This window comes from Pseudophryne corroboree, chromosome 9 (genome assembly GCF_028390025.1).
Source record: "Pseudophryne corroboree isolate aPseCor3 chromosome 9, aPseCor3.hap2, whole genome shotgun sequence".
NCBI lineage: Eukaryota > Metazoa > Chordata > Amphibia > Anura > Myobatrachidae > Pseudophryne > Pseudophryne corroboree.
The window spans coordinates 279,862,343-279,875,524 of NC_086452.1; the positions used below are offsets into that span (position 1 = coordinate 279,862,343).

Consider the following 13,182-nt stretch of genomic DNA (forward strand, 5'->3'; position numbering starts at 1 on the left):
GGACAAGCTATCAATCAAAGGGAGTGATATTTTTTTTCTGCACAGAAAACTTTGTGTATTAGTGTGAGCTGGAAGTAGGTGTGGATGTATTGAACCCCGGAGAAACCGGGATCCCGTGAGACGCTGAGTTGGCAGAGGCTTGGCGGTGTGAAAGGGTCGCAACCTTACATATTAACGAAGTAGGCACGTACTACAATATGTAGAGGAGCGTAATAGATCGTGAAGTAGGCACGTACTACAACGTGTAGAGTATTGAGGAAGTTGGCGCGTACTACAACGTGTAGAAGTATTATAGTGTTACGCTCCGGCTGTGGAGCGCAGCTTGTGAATTCGACTCCTGTGATCATAGGGCATATAGATAACAAGAACCAAAAACCAAATAACTGCTTGTAAAAGCGCCTATAAATAGACTTAATAATGAGAGAAATTCCCCTGATAAAGCGTGCGGCCGTGAACTCTAAGTGGGTGTCAGATAAAGAGCAATAAAACAGAAAATGGCTGCGCAATGTACCAGGAAAAGAATGAGAGCCGACGTGAAAAATATAATTAATTTATTAAACATAAGCACTAGAATAAAAACAAACTATTAAAATAACAGTTAGATATGATAAGTAGTATTATATATATCTGGTATTATAAGATTAGGTACACCTTGAATGGTACTGATATGATGGATATCATAATATATTAAAAAAGCTGGTGTAGATTAGCTTAATAAAAGTCCGCAGTCACTCACATAAATTATCACCTGATTGTAGCACTTGTTGATGTCAAACGACAGAGCGGTCCCAGATAAAGCACAGAGTTCTCATCACAGTGCTAGAACGGTAAAATGAATACCTCTCCTATGGGCTGGTCTGAGACCGGGCGTCCCCGGTCGTTTAGTCCTGCGTTGCCCACTAGTGCTTATGCAGCAAGGAGATGACGGGAACCGCCGGGCTGGTGGAGCGGGTGAGAGCCGCGTGCTGAATAAGCGGATTTGCAGAGACTGAAGAAGCAGTACACAGATCCGGTGGATCACAGCAAATTGCTTCAGGTGTAGGTACCTGGATCAAGGTGTGTTAGGGAGGTGGAGTCCTAACGCGTTTCGTCACGTATCACGTGACTTTATCAAGTCGTTTGACATCCACAAGTGCTACAATCAAGTGATAATTTATGTGAGTGACTGCGGACTTTTATTAAGCTAATCTACACCAGCTTTTTTAATATATTATGATATCCATCATATCAGTACCATTCAAGGTGTACCTAATCTTATAATACCAGATATATATAATACTACTTATCATATCTAACTGTTATTTTAATAGTTTGTTTTTATTCTAGTGCTTATGGTTAATAAATTAATTATATTTTTCACGTCGGCTCTCATTCTTTCCCTGGTACATTGCGCAGCCGTTTTCTGGCATATAGATAACAAGTATCTATAGGCCATGCGATTGGACTGCACGTCTATGTGTGTGATACGCTGCGCAACGTGATACCATTTGCGCAATTGTGTCATCATACGTGCTGTGTAGAGCATACGCAGACATGATATGTGTAAAAAAAGGAATTTTTCGCTGACTCTCTCCCAGGAAAACATTCCAACAGACTTTTAACCTCCACTGGAAGAGGTGTTGTATTGATTCTGTTAATGCTTCAATAATTCCAGTGCTGAGGGGTCTGGTAGGAACCTAGTCTGGGGACGCAGGGGTCATTAATGGAGTGAGTCGTGGTACTGGCCAGCGGAGGCAGGAGCGGGTGAAAAGCACTCGGTAAGGACTTTTCACCGTCGTTTCGCGTGGGTCATTTTGTGTATTGTGAAAAAGCCCACAATGGGAGCCAAATGGGCATTCGAAAGGCGTTCAGCAGCCAGGGTTCAGGCTGGAGAGTTGAGGATTGAGGCACGTACTGTGTGAAACGTGCAGAGGATAATGTGTGGAAAGTATGGTCCACACGGAGAGGCTTTTTGTGATGAATGGGCGCGAATGACAGTGGATGATAAGGCATCATTTCCTAGAGTTGGTGGTTTTGATCCTGAGGTATTGCAGGTAGTATGTTTACCCAAAGTCATATAAAACAAGAACTGATTGAACTTGTAGCAACAATAAATAAGTAGAAAAGAGAGAAAGCAGGTACACCACCATATGTGGATGTGGAAGCAGTTACGGACAGCATACAAACTATAGAAAATAATAAAAATAAAAATATGAAAAATATGAATGTAACCTATATATGTACTAATGAATGTCAAAGTTTTATTTAGGAGGAGAACGCGACCTGACTGGTTTCAGCCATTTCTCATGCACTTAGAGGAGTATCCAACCGGTAAAAAAGGAGCAGTAGCCTGCAGGGGAAGTGGCTGAGACCAGTGGAACTGGTAAGTATGGAGTCATTCAAGTACATATATAGTAAAACCCAAAAATAAAATAAAAATCAAGAAAGTAACGTCATAAATGGAGAATATCCTGTCCGCACATTAGTATTTACCAGTAGGAAAGTGGACAGAGATAGGGTAACCCCTGGGTATTTCTTTTAAATTACCACATAAGAGGTATCCATTTCCAGTAATGCCCTAGTCTAGATAAGCTCAGAAATGTTTGTTGGACCATGTACAGACCCTTAATACGGGATGAGAAGGATTGAATGAATATGACATGACCTAGAAGCTTGTAGTTTTTTTTGCAGTACTAGAAAATTCTTCATCAAGATAAGATCACTGGTAAACACTAATTCGGCAAATGGGAGGAATGAAAGAAGTGCAACATTACCCTTTGACAAAACCTGCAGAAGTTACAATTGGGCCTCTATGATGCTAAACCCTTTCCTTTTTTTTCCTAGCAGCAGTGGCCCCTGACTAACTTAATTGACAGAGATTTTATGTAAATTGAAATGTGAAATACATATATTGTACTCCCATTCAGGAAGTACAAGGTATGTTAGATACTCCTCAAAGACTAATGTTGCATTCCACTGTTCTAGATTCATGTCCATCACAGGTAGAGGAAATTATCTCACAGATACCGGGTTCCCTATGAACTTAGGATGGACAGGACACAGGATTGATGGCTGAGGTAGTCCCAGTAGTGACACAGCAAGCACAAGCTTTAAAGGGGGTAGACCAAGTAGTTAATAAATTCCCTGTAGTGCCCAATCCAGTTGTCATTTTAATAAAATCCTCTCCACCTCTACAAACTTATCTGTCACCAACCACTATTCTGTTTTTCTTCACAGTTTCCTCTTCGTCTTTTGCGTTCACACAAGGGGGTACAATACATGGACCTGACTCTCCCAAGGTTTCGAGTGACAGCCTGAGTATTGTCTCCCAAGCCCTACATGACTGCTCACAGTCCTTTCAGCCTGAGAATGGGTCGGTGCTGATACAATATGTTGATGACTTGTTGTTGTGCGCTGATTAATTTGAGTCGTCCCTGGCAGATACAAAGCAGTTTCTGTTTCGTCTCTTCCAAACAAGACACCAGGTCTCAAGGGATAAACCGCAGTTGTGTAGGACAAGGGTCAAATACCTGGGACATAGTACTGGTACATGATTTGACAGTTCATACACCACATGCTGTATTGGTTCTTCAAAGTTCTGCCCGAACCCGGTATGTCTCATCAGCACGATGGCACCAGTATATTACTGCAGTGTGCCTTGTCATACACAAAGGGTGGAGGATGAGAATACTGGTGAAGGGAAATTTTGTATATACACTGATATGCATGATGGTATGGAATATCTGAATCAGACCTTTACTACGAGACCAGACATAAGTGACAGCCTGTTGGTGAATGCAGATCTGATATTTTCTTCTTCTTTTTCTCCTCTAGAGATTTTTTTTTGTGATGCTCATGGTATTCCACATTGCAAACACACTACAATTAAATTAAAATGCAAAATGTGTTCTTTACAGGAAAAGGAGGTCTGGAAGGCGAAGGGGTATGGTCAGGAGTCCTCAGGACTCTGGAGAGATGGACAAGGTAAGCCAATGGCCAGGGTGTATCTCCCAAGCCTAGCTGAGGCGGCACATGGTTCTGACTCACCTAGGGTAGGGAAGGTATGTGCAAATTGGTAAGAGCTTACTGGCATGCACCAGGGTTCACTTATCAGGCAAGCAGGAAAGCAATGACCTGTCTTACTTGCATGAGGAAGATCATTTGATAAGGTAGTACCAACAGAGCCATCCCATACTCCTCCTGCAGACGGACCTTTTTCAGGTAACACAAATCGACTTCGTACAGTTAACACCCTTTAGGAATTTGAATTATATATTGGTGTGCACTGATGTTTTCTCAAACTGGGTAGAGGCATTTCCTGCTGCCACGGATACGGCTGTGTTTACCGCAAAGAAAATTTTGCAGAAATTTGTGTGTAGATATGGTATCCTTAGAAGTAGGAGCAAAGTGATAGCTTGAAACTGGACTATTGTGGTCATAGACACTGCCACTAGTGTTACGTAGCATCGGAACCACTTCCAAATCCTCACTTAACGAATCACCTTCTTTGAAAATTTTGTTTTTGGTTTTTTTTTTGGAAGACAACCTCATGTCATGATCGATCCGCACCATACTGTCACGATCCGGATACTGAGACACCATTTTCCTTCTGGATGTACGTCCTCCATGGGCCTCTGCTGCCACTCCTGTCTCGCTGACCGCCGCGCGCCACTGGACGCATGTTATTCTGCTACTGCGGCCTACATCGCAAGTGTTGCACCTTCCCTATAGTACTTAATTCCCCTTCTCTGTTTGTTCATGGGTGCAGCCATGTTAGACTCCAGTCACATGACATTATTCCTCCTATCCACGGTGCTGGAGCCTTGTCATAATTGCTCAGCCAATCCCTGCTATGCAGCAGGTATAAATATCCGGTCCCAGCTCCCAAAGGATCGTCAGTGCTTTCATTGTCATCTGTGATTCCAGCCTACAAGCTTCACTACAGATTTTCTCCTGCAATTCCATTCTGCAGATCAGCCTGACTTCCCTGGTGATTACACTCTGCCTGTGTAACCCGACTCTCCAGTGTTAACCCCCTACAGCCTACTTTGGATTCCTGTGTTTGAACTTTTGCTTTGCAGTAATCATCCTTCAGTCTTCAGTTCCTGCGTACTCCAGTTTCATTCCTCATCTTCCAGTGAACCCCAGCCTCATTTATTGTTTACAGGACTTTCTTCCATATTCCAGGTTACTGGCCTTCACCGATTGTGAACTTAATTATCACGTGTGACTTTATATTATTCTTTTGCACGTTATTTGACTTTTTATTTAATAAAAGCACTTAAGGAATTCCCAGTTGTCATGGTCACGCCCTCGGGCATTCTTTGTTGCTGTCAATACGTATGTCCAGGAGTCACATAGCTCCTCCAAAATGTAAGTACCCGTCAGCCCCTACAACTGAGGCTCCCAGTCACGGTCCCCAGCCCTCAGTTGTGACAGTAAGCACTGACGACATGGATCCAGCCGGAGACCCGTCCCAAGCGCTTAGGCTGATACAAGAATTGGCAACCCGCCTTGAACGTCAGGAGGCTGCTCAGGACCATGTTGTTTGCTGTCTCCAGGACCTCTCCTCCCGGCTGGATGAAATTCAAGCGGCCCTCCATGGATCAGGGGCATCCAGTGTGCCGACTCCAGCGCCTCCGGTGGTGTCCCCACCCACCGTACCTGTTCCCTATCTTCACTTGCCGACTCCTGCTAAATATGATGGATCCCCTAAAGCCTGCAGGGGTTTCCTAAACCAGTGCGAGATTTAATTTGAATTGCAACCCAGCAGTTTCCCTACTGACCGCATTAAGGTGGCATACCTTATTTCTCTACTCACTGGTGCCGCTCTAGACTGGGCCTCACCTATATGGGAAAGGTCTGATGTCCTGTTGTCATACTATGCTAACTTCGTGGCAACGTTCAGACGAATTTTCGACGAGCCAGGTCGAGTGACATCAGCTTCCTCAGAGATCCTTCGACTGCGTCAGGGGACGCGAACTGTCGGTCAGTATTTGGTGCAATTCCAGACCTTGGCATCTGAAGTCTCCTGGAATGATGATGCTCTTTATGCAGCCTTCTGGGGAGGGCTATCCGAGCGTATCAAAGATGAGCTCGCTGCTAGAGACTTGCCTTTAACTTTAAACGAGCTCATTTCCCTCTGCACTAAGGTCGATTTACGGTTCCGTGAAAGGGCTGTTGAACGAGGAAGATCTACATTTCCCAGGATTCCTACGGTTTCCATTCCTCGTCAGCCATCTCCGTCTCGGGAGGAACCTATGCAGATAGGTCGCTCTCGTTTATCTCAGGCAGAGCGTAGTAGACGTCTCGCTGAGCGTCTCTGTTTGTATTGTGCCGAATCTTCTCACGTTATCAAGTCCTGTCCCAAGCGTCCGGGACAACCTCAAGTCCTAGCCCTCCAAGGAGAAGGTCAGCTAGGAGTGACGAATTTCTCTCCATTTCCAAGTAACTGCAATCTCTCAGTTTCTCTGCAGGTGGCTCCGCGTACAAAGAATCTCACTGCCTTATTGGATTCTGGAGCAGCCGGAAACTTTATTACAGAGAAGTTCGTTAAGCAGTGGTCTCTTCCCACTGAGAGACTGTCATCACCGATATCTCTTACTGCCGTGGACGGCAGTAGGATTCCTGAGGCGGTGATTACCTCCAAGACCCTACCTATCCGTCTGAAGGTAGGGGACCAGCATACAGAGTTGATTTCTTTCCAGGTTATCCCAAGGGCCACCCATCCTGTGGTCCTAGGCCTTCCATGGCTACGTCTGCATAATCCTCAAGTTGATTGGAAGTCGACCCGTATCCTGGCATGGGGTCCTTCCTGCTCAGAGACCTGTCTCCAAAAAGGGCTTCCAGTTCGCATATCCTCCTACAAGTCTTCTGATGTCCCGTCTCCTCTGTGCCAAGACTCCAAGCTACAGTTTTGTCCAGGGTCACCGAATCACAAGGCTGATGCTCTTTCCCGCTCTCGGGAGCAAATGAGTCTGAGTCTACTGACAAGCATTGTATTGTTGATCCAGTGGCGTTCTCCGCAGTGAGTATGGACTCTATGCTCCCGCCAGGGAAAAATTTTGTGAAGCCGGCTTTCAGGAGGAAGCTCTTGCATCGGGCACATTCCTCTCGCTTTGCCGGACACGTGGGCATACGCAAGACCTTAAAATTCGTCTCCAGGTCAAATTGGTGGCCGACCCTAAAGAAGGACATTGCTGAATTTGGGGCCTCCTGCCCAAAATCTGCCCAGCACAAAGTATCCCGCCAGTCACCCACTAGGCAACTGGTTTCCTTGTCTGTTCCTCATCGTCCGTGGTCTCATCCCTCAATGGATTCTGTCATGGATTCCCCACTTCCAAGTTGGCACAAGTCTTCATCCAGAAGTTCCATTCCAGATGGCCAGGTAAACTTAAGAAGTGTCCTGGGGCCACTCCTAAAAGGGGGGGTACTGTCACGATCCGGATACTGAGACACCATTTTCCTTCTGGATGTACGTCCTCCATGGGCCTCTGCTGCCACTCCTGTCTCGCTGACCGCCGCGCGCCACTGGGCGCATGTTATTCTGCTACTGCGGCCTACAATCGCAAGTGTTGCACCTTCCCTATAGTACTTAATTCCCCTTCTCTGTTTGTTCATGGGTGCAGCCATGTTAGACTCCAGTCACATGACATTATTCCTCCTATCCACGGTGCTGGAGCCTTGTCATAATTGCTCAGCCAATCCCTGCTATGCAGCAGGTATAAATATCCGGTCCCAGCTCCCAAAAGATCGTCAGTGCTTTCATTGTCATCTGTGATTCCAGCCTACAAGCTTCACTACAGATTTTCTCCTGCAATTCCATTCTGCAGATCAGCCTGACTTCCCTGGTGATTACACTCTGCCTGTGTAACCAGACTCTCCAGTGTTAACCCCCTACAGCCTACTTTGGATTCCTGTGTTTGAACTTTTGCTTTGCAGTAATCATCCTTCAGTCTTCAGTTCCTGCGTACTCCAGTTTCATTCCTCATCTTCCAGTGAACCCCAGCCTCATTTATTGTTTACAGGACTTTCTTCCATATTCCAGGTTACTGGCCTTCACCGATTGTGAACTTAATTATCACGTGTGACTTTATATTATTCTTTTGCACGTTATTTGACTTTTTATTTAATAAAAGCACTTAAGGAATTCCCAGTTGTCGTGGTCACGCCCTCGGGCATTCTTTGCTGCTGTCAATACGTATGTCCAGGAGTCACATAGCTCCTCCAAAATGTAAGTACCCGTCAGCCCCTACAACTGAGGCTCCCAGTCACGGTCCCCAGCCCTCAGTTGTGACACATGATCAGAAATACACCAATGAGGTGACAGTACAGTACCTTATCGAGATGAGCCAGCATTTGAGAACTTGACAAAAGAACTTGAAACTGTTGATTCCTGATATGCCAACTACTATCTGTCTTGATTGTGAAAAAAATATACCAACAGGGATAAAAATCCCGAAAGTAAACCAAGAGCGCTACTTCCACCACTAGTTTCTATAATCAATATTACCAGATATCAATATACTCAATTTCACAATTGATCTTACAACAAATCTTTTTATTCATAAAAAAGATAAATTTTTGGACGTAAACAAATAAAAAATAAGAATTTACTTACCGATAATTCTATTTCTCGTAGTCCGTAGTGGATGCTGGGAACTCCGTAAGGACCATGGGGAATAGCGGCTCCGCAGGAGACAGGGCACATCTAAAGAAAGCTTTAGGATCACCTGGTGTGCACTGGCTCCTCCCCCTATGACCCTCCTCCAAGCCTCAGTTAGGATACTGTGCCCGGACGAGCGTACACAATAAGGAAGGATTTTGAATACCGGGTAAGACTCATACCAGCCACACCAATCACACTGTACAACTTGTGATCTGAACCCAGTTAACAGCATGATAATAGAGAAGCCTCTATAAAAGATGGCTCACTACAACAATAACCCGAATTTTTTGGTAACAATAATTATGTACCAGTATTGCAGACAATCCGCACTTGGGATGGGCGCCCAGCATCCACTACGGACTACGAGAAATAGAATTATCGGTAAGTAAATTCTTATTTTCTCTGACGTCCTAGTGGATGCTGGGAACTCCGTAAGGACCATGGGGATTATACCAAAGCTCCCAAACGGGCGGGAGAGTGCGGATGACTCTGCAGCACCGAATGAGAGAACTCCAGGTCCTCCTCAGCCAGGGTATCAAATTTGTAGAATTTTACAAACGTATTTGCTCCTGACCAAGTAACTGCTCGGCAAAGTTGTAAAGCCGAGACCCCTCGGGCAGCTGCCCAAGATGAGCCCACCTTCCTTGTGGAGTGGGCATTTTAAGATTTTTGGCTGTGGCAGGCCTGCCACAGAATGTGCAAGCTGAATTGTACTACAAATCCAACGAGCAATCGTCTGCTTAGAAGCAGGAGCACCCAGTTTGTTGGGTGCATACAGGATAAACAGCGAGTCAGATTTTCTGACTCCAGCCGTCCTGGAAACATATATTTACAGGGCCCTGACCACGTCTAGCAACTTGGAATCCTCCAAGTCCTTAGTAGCCGCAGGTACCACAATAGGTTGCTTCATGTGAAATGCAGAAACCACCTTAGGTAGAAATTGAGGACAAGTCCTCAATTCTGCCCTGTCAGAATGAAATATTAAATAAGAGCTTTTATATGATAAAGCCGCCAATTCTGACACACGCCTGGCTGAAGCCAGAGCTAACAGCATCGTCACCTTCCATGTGAGATATTTTAAGTCCACAGTGGTGAGTGGTTCAAACCAATGTGACTTTAGGAAACTCAACACAACATTGAGATCCCAAGGTGCCACTGGAGGCACAAAAGGAGGCTGTATATGCAGTACCCCTTTTACAAATGTCTGAACTTCAGGCACTGAAGCCAGTTCCTTTTGGAAGAAAATCGACAGGGCCGAAAATTGAACCTTAATGGACCCTAATTTTAGGCCCATAGACAGTCCTGTTTGCAGGAAATGGAGGAAACGACCCAGTTGAAATTCCTCTATAGGGGCCTTCTTGGCCTCCCACCACGCAACATATTTTCGCCAAATGCAGTGATAATGTTTTGCGGTTACGTCCTTCCTGGCCTTGACCAGGGTAGGGATGACTTCATCTGGAATGCCTTTTTCCTTCAGGATCCGGCGTTCAACCACCAAGCCGTCAAACGCAGCCGCGGTAAGTCTTGGAACAAACAAGGCCCCTGCTGGAGCAGGTCCTTTCTTAGAGGTAGAGGCCACGGTTCGTCCGTGAGCATCTCTTGAAGTTCCGGATACCAAGTTCTTCTTGGCCAATCCGGAGCCACGAGTATCGTTCTTACTCCCCTTTGCCGTATAATTCTCAGTACTTTTGGTATGAGAGGCAGAGGAGGGAACACATACACTGACTGGAACACCCACGGTGTTACCAGAGCGTCCACAGCTATTGCCTGAGGGTCTCTTGACCTGGCGCAATACCTGTCCAGTTTTTTGTTGAGGCGGGACGCCATCATATCCACCTTTGGTTTTTCCCAACGGTTCACAATCATGTGGAAGACTTCTGGATGAAGTCCCCACTCTCCCGGGTGTAGATCGTGTCTGCTGAGGAAGTCTGCTTCCCAGTTGTCCACTCCCGGAATGAACACTGCTGACAGTGCTATCACATGATCTTCCGCCCAGCGAAGAATCCTTGCAGCTTCTGCCATTGCCCCCCTGCTTCCCGTGCCGCCCTGTCTGTTTACGTGGGCGACTGACGTGATGTTGTCCGATTGGATCAATACCGCCTGACCCTGAAGCAGGGGTTTCGCTTGACTTAGGGCATTGTAAATGGCCCTTAGTTCCAGAATGTTTATATGAAGAGATGTCTCCAGGCTTGACCATAAGCCCTGGAAATTCCTTCCCTGTGTGACTGCTCCCCAGCCTCACAGGCTGGCATCCGTGGCCACCAGGACCCAGTCCCGAATGCCGAATCTGCGGCCCTCTAGAAGATGAGCACTCTGCAACCACCACAGGAGGGATACCCTTGTCCCCGGTGACAGGGTTATCCGCTGAAGCATCTGAAGATGCGACCCGGACCATTTGTCCAGTAGGTTCCACTGGAAAGTCTTGCGTGGAATCTGCCGAATGGGATTGCTTCGTAGGAAGCCACCATTTTTACCCAGAACCCTTGTGCATTGATGCACTGAGACTTGGTTCGGTTTTAGGAGGTTCCTGACTAGCTCGGATAACTCCCTGGCTTTCTCCTCCGGGAGAAACACCTTCTTTCTGGACTGTGTCCAGGATCATCCCTAGGAACAGAAGACAAGTCGTCGGAACCAGCTGCGATTTTGGAATATTGAGAATCCAATCGTGCTGCCGCAACACTACCTGAGATAGTGCTACACCGACTTCCAAGTGTTCCCAGGATCTTACCCTTATCAGGGAATCGTCCAAGTAAGGGATAACTAAAATTTCCTTCCTTCGAAGGGATATCATTTCGGCCATTACCTTGGTAAAGACCCGGGGTGCCGTGGACCATCCCTACGGCAGCGTCCGAACTGATAGTGACAGTTCTGTACCATAACCTGAAATACCCTTGGTGAGAAGGGTAAATTTTGACATGAAGGTAAGCATCCTTGATGTCCCGAGACATCATGTAGTCCCCTTCTTCCAGGTTTGCAATCACTGCTCTGAGTGACTCAATTTTGAATTTGAACCTCTGTATGCAAGTGTTCAAAGATTTTAGATTTTAAAATCGGTCTCACCGAGCCGTCTGGCTTCGGTACCACAATAGTGTGGAATAATACCCCGTTCCCTGTTGCAGGAGGGGTATCTTGATTATCACCTGCTGGGAATACAGCTTGTGAATGGTTTCCAAAACTGCCTCCCTGTCAGCGGGAGACGTCGGTAAAACAGACCTTTGGAAACGGCGAGGGGGATACGTCTCGAATTCCAATTTGTACCCCTGAAATATTACCTGAAGGATCCAGGGGTCTACTTGCGAGTGAGCCCACTGCGCACTGAAATTCATTGAGAACGGGACCCCACCGTGCCTGAACTTGTAAAGCCCTAGCGTCATACTGAGGGCTTGGCAGAGGCGGAAAAGAGTTTCTGTTCCTTGGAACTGGCTGATCTCTGCAGCCATTTTCCTCTCCCTCTGTCACGAGCAGAAAAGAGGAACCCTTTTGTCCGCTTGCCAACCAGGACTGCGCCTGATAATACGGCGTCTTATTTTGAGAGGCGACCTGGGGTACATCCCCTTTTTTGTTAAGGCAATACTTCCAAATGCCGTTTGGAATCCGCATCACCTGACCACTTTACTGGTATAATTGGACAACGCACTTATACTTGATGCCAGTCGGCAAATATTCCGCTGTGCATCATGCATATATAGAAATGCATCTTTTAATTGCTCTATAGGCAATAATATACTGTCCTTATCTAGGATATCAAATTTCCAGTCAGGGAATCCGACCACGCCAACCCAGCACTGCACATCCAGGCTGAGGCGATTGCTGGTCGCAGTATAACACCAGTATGTGTGTAAATACATTTTAGGATACCCTCCTGCTTTCTATCAGCAGGATCCCTAAGGGCGGCCATCTCCAGAGAGGGTAGAGCCCTTGTTCTTACAAGCGTGTGAGCGCCTTATCCCCCCTAGGGGGTGTTTCCCAACGCACCCTAACCTCTGGCGGGAAAAGGTATACTGCCAATAACTTTTTAGAAATTATCAATTGTTATCGGGGGGAAACCCACGCATCATCACACACCTCATTTTATTTCTCAGATTCAGGAAAAGTACAGGAAGTTTTTCCTCACAAAACATAATACCCCTTTTTTTGGTGGTATTTATATTATCAGAAGAGTGTAAACTTTTTCCATTGCCTCAATCATGCAATGTGTGGCCCTATTGGAAATCACTGTTGTCTCTTCACCGTCGACACAGGAGTCAGTATCCGTGTCGGCGTCTGTATCTGAGGTAACGGGCGCTGTAGAGCCCCTGTATGAGACGTCTGGACATGCACAAGCTGAGTAGCCGGCTGTCTCATGTCAACCACTGTCTTTTATACAAAGCTGACACTGTCACGCAATTTCAACAGTACATCCACTCAGGTGTCGACCCCCCAGGGGGTGACAACACTATTACAGACACTCTACTCCGTCTCCTCATCATTTTTCTCCTCATACATGTCGACACAAACGTACCGACACACAGCACACACACAGGGAATGCTCTGAT

General features: G+C 46.2%; 1 long non-coding RNA gene across 2 annotated transcripts in view; it reads right to left on the reverse strand.

Annotated features, from left to right (window-relative positions):
- LOC134956959 (uncharacterized) overlaps positions 1–13,182 on the reverse strand; it is a 326,835-nt gene that overhangs the window by 194,586 nt on the left and 119,067 nt on the right. The gene's annotated exons all lie outside the window — the stretch shown is intronic.